The sequence below is a fragment of the Amblyomma mixtum genome, chromosome 10 (assembly GCF_055824585.1).
Source record: "Amblyomma mixtum isolate Tamu chromosome 10, ASM5582458v1, whole genome shotgun sequence".
Lineage (NCBI taxonomy): Eukaryota > Metazoa > Arthropoda > Arachnida > Ixodida > Ixodidae > Amblyomma > Amblyomma mixtum.
This window is the reverse complement of record NC_143021.1, coordinates 128,022,426-128,026,527: the sequence shown is the minus strand read 5'-3', so window position 1 is coordinate 128,026,527 and position 4,102 is coordinate 128,022,426. Positions and strand designations below refer to the sequence as shown.

Genomic DNA, 4,102 nt, shown 5'->3' with positions numbered 1-4,102 from the left:
TGTGCCAGGCACTTCCTGGTGAACACAGCCAAAGTTCCATTTGCTGCTATGTGACACCTTCCAGTACGCAGTGCATCTAGTCCGGTGGAAAGCCCCACGCCAGGTCCAATGTGCTGAGGGTTGCGACGGATGACAAGCCCTTCATACCATCCAAGGGATGGTCTCGCCTGGCTGCAAGTTTCATGGTACTGTACACAGTGTCATGGCATCGCTCGACCATATCTCGCCCCTCCATGATATATTTCAGGGTGCCTGAAAAAAGAAATGACAAATTTCTCATAGTACTATGCATAATAAACTAAGAAATGCATGCTAAAGAACAGACCGGAGAGTACGAATGCACATGTAAGTGATGGTTATGAAATGCTACAATAACTTAAACTATATGCAATGGTACCACATCTACATTTAATCAATGCACAAGCCCATTTTACAAAATTAGGCTTTTCGTGTTACACTCAGAATATGTACATGGGCAATAGGGCAACATGTGGAGCTTTCATGCCCTATTTTTCACTGCAGAACCCAACTTCCAAGAGGCAGACCTAGGCTATGGGAGATGCTAATGAAAAGCTCTGGATTATTAGGATCACTATGGAATCGGACCTGCACAGTCAATCTTCCTGACCTTTAATGGGCATTGCTTCTGCAGGAAGAGGTACAAAAGTTTACAAGAGTGCTTGTGTAAGATAGAACTTCCAAGTGACAATTTTTTCCATTCTGAATCCATACATGTGCACCACAGGTGACAACTGTGATTCCAGTCTTCACACCTCGTACGTCTTGGATCACCAGACAATAAACTTATCACAAGAGTTTAAACAGACAGCACAGACATTTGCTCACATAATTAACAGCACCCAATCTCCTCGTAGCTAGAAATAAGTGCCCTGCGCATATCTGCACATATTTCTCATAGTAAACACAAAGCTAAATGTGACTGCTCACCAACGCGCAAAATGTCCTTCCTTTGTCATTATGCCTGCTAGAGAGTAAACTAAGCACCCCACAACAGCCTTTTGTTTCAGAATACTTATGAGGAGTTTTAGAAGACCTGTGATCCCTATGGTCGAATACTGCTATACCCTGGCACTTGTCAGGCTCCATCTCTGGAATATATGAATAGAAAATTTCTTTAAAAGACTAAGCAGCAGAGTTACAGCTGTCACACTCAAGCAACTTTGCCATCCTTTCCTCTACCATACCATCTTTGAGTCTCTCTCTCCCCCATATGGGTGATAATCCTTCCCAAGTGAAATTTCTTTCACTGCTTTTATGGGGAAGCACAGATTGTCACGTCATCATCATGGCCCTCCATCACCAAGTTGCTGCAACACCAAGTTGTTTTTGTATTAGAACACAACCTTGTTCAAACTGATATGAACCAGTATTTTTATACCTGATAACAGTTGGTACCAACCACATGGGATACGAGTATGTTGCTTGTTGCATGTGAGTGCATTCAAGCAACAAAATTATGTTCTTAGAGTTGTACAGTGTGCAGAAAGCAGAAGAGGCAAAGCTTGTAAGATGACTGAAACAATTCTTACTATCAACAAGCGTTTCTTTTTGAAGGCACCAAGAACAGCCATAGTATCTGTTGTATTGCTTAGCATTCAGCATTGAAGCGCGAGCTGGCGAGTCAACACAAAAGCACAACACATTCACTGTTGACTGCACAACTCTGCTGGCAAATGACCACGTGAAGCTGCCCATAGTGTGGAATTTCTCAACAAATGTCTTCAAGTAGAGGCGAGTAGGTGGGTGACCTTTGGCAAACCAAATGACGCCGATGAGGATGTTCTTCCAACGATAGGAAAGAGGGAGCTCATTAAGCGCTACTTGAATTGGCCAGACTGACCCTTTGCTCGACTTAAATACTGGCGATCCATCGCTGTTAGCGGTAACAGTCAGGTCACTCCAATTCATGTTCCTTTCACGGCGGACCTTTCTGTACAGTTGGCCATCTGTGATATCCTTATAAGCTCCCTGATGAGTTTCAGCTGACAGTTTCTGGAGGTTTGCGCCAACTATATCCCCAAACTTCTTTAAGAGACACTGTAGCAGTTATGAAAAAGCTTCCTTTTTTCACCAGCTGTGCCATAGTCATTGTGGCTGCACCATTAGTGCAGTGCTGGAAATCTAGGCCGCAGCTTGATGTCAGGCACTCACACGTTGGGCAGTATGTATGGACTTCCACCATCCTTGATTTGTGCAAATCCCATAACTTCCTAAAGCCATATTTTGTCGATGGGAAGACGTTCTGGCCAAGAAATGCATTCAACAGCTTCAACAAGCTGTCCACTTGTGTCCAAGGAAGGCCAGCAGCAACAAGAAATGTTAATAATGTTAATACAAGCAGCATCGCCTGCAGGTGGGTAGTGTTCTGTGTGGAAGTCTCGACTCGGAGTTCACTCTGATAAATTCCGACAAGTCTTCATCGGGGTCCTCTAGCACATGGTTGTCAAGCCCATTGGTGTCCTCATCAAGCCTTGGCAGTTGTGCATCAGAAATGCTGTCATCAAGATGCAGGGTTGAAGGCTCATCATCCAAGTTGGGATGACTTGTAGAGGCGTTATCATGCACCTCATCTTCAGCTTGCTACAAAAAACATTGGAAAGGCTACATCAGCAACAGAAGAAAAAAACATCAGTATCGAAGTGAATGACTGCAACCTGTTCATGTATACCCCGAGTTGGTATCATTCCGCATGAACATCATTCCGATTCCCTTCACATTTTAATATTTTCATCACAGGTTTATGTTTTTTTCTTTATAATGATCCATAAGAGATTGTATACATGGACCACCATGTGACATTGACCTACAATCACTAAATAATTTATAATCGAATTTCGTATCTCACCTGTTTCAGCTTCAACAGTCAAGTAATGGCTACAACGTGAAAGGTCAGTATAAGTCACGTGAGACACAAATAAAAAATGCAACATAATCACTGCTTCATAATTTTAATTCACTGTGATGCTAAAGACAGCTTTCTGCAAGAGCTGGAATGGCAATGGGTTTGGTGCATGGTTCATGGGAGTTGTGGCGTCCTAAAGCGACCCCGGCTATGAGGGATCCCAAAGTGGAGGGCTCCGGATAATTTCACCCACACCTGGGGTTCTCGAATGTGTACTGACATCGCGCAACACATGAGACTCTAGCATTTCACCTCCATTGAAATGTGATCATAGTGGCTGGGACTGAACCCCCGCTTTTCAAGTCAACAGTCGAGAACCATAACAACTGAGCCACCACAGCAGCAGAATCGCAATGAGTGAAGCAGCAGCGATTATATTGCAGCTGTCTTCATGCCTCATGTGACCTATACTGACCTGACATCGTAGCCATCACACTGCTTTTGTAACAGAAGCCGAATGAGGTGAGAGATGAAATTTGATTATTATTTGGCAGCTGTAGCCAGATACCTCATGGTGTTCCATGTATAGTAATGTCTAACGCACCATTACAAACAAGAAAACATAGGCAACCAAAATTTGGTATCTACACTCCTTTAAATTTTATATGGGAAAGTGTTAAAAAGGTAGCACCAAGAGTGAAAGTGCGACAAGCCGCGTTACAGTTCAGCATTGCCAGTTTCGTTGAGTATGATTTGACAACAGTCACACAAGGCAGACAACAACAAGAGATGCTAACATTTTTAAAAAGAGAGCTGCTCAACAGCGGCATGAGCCCATGCACAGAACAAGCATTAGCACAACTGAGTGGGCAGGAAACATAGGCAAATAAAATAATACATTTTCTCATAACACCGCATCTGCCTGGTTCACAGGCAGCCAACATTAAACTACCAAAAGGGCACACAAGAAACCAAACATGCATTTTCGGGCTCAACTGCCAAGCACCTAAACACATAGTCACCACAGCAAGTCTACGTGCACATATCTATGTGCCTTCGCTTGAATTCAAGAATTGCCTCTGAACACCTCAACATTTACACGAAAATTTAGATTCATTCTGGGGCAAAGGGCAGTAGGGTAGTACATCAGTGTGTGTGTGTGGTGTGTGTGTGTGGTGTGTGTGTGTGGTGTGTGTGTGTGTGCGTGTGCGTGTGCGTGTGCGTGCGTGTGTGTGTGTG

At 43.7% G+C, this 4,102-nt stretch overlaps 1 pseudogene; it reads right to left on the bottom strand.

Moving 5' to 3' along the window:
* Positions 1–1,847: 1,847 nt before the first annotated feature.
* LOC149326912 (uncharacterized) lies at positions 1,848–3,446 on the bottom strand (annotated as a pseudogene).
* Positions 3,447–4,102: the final 656 nt, after the last annotated feature.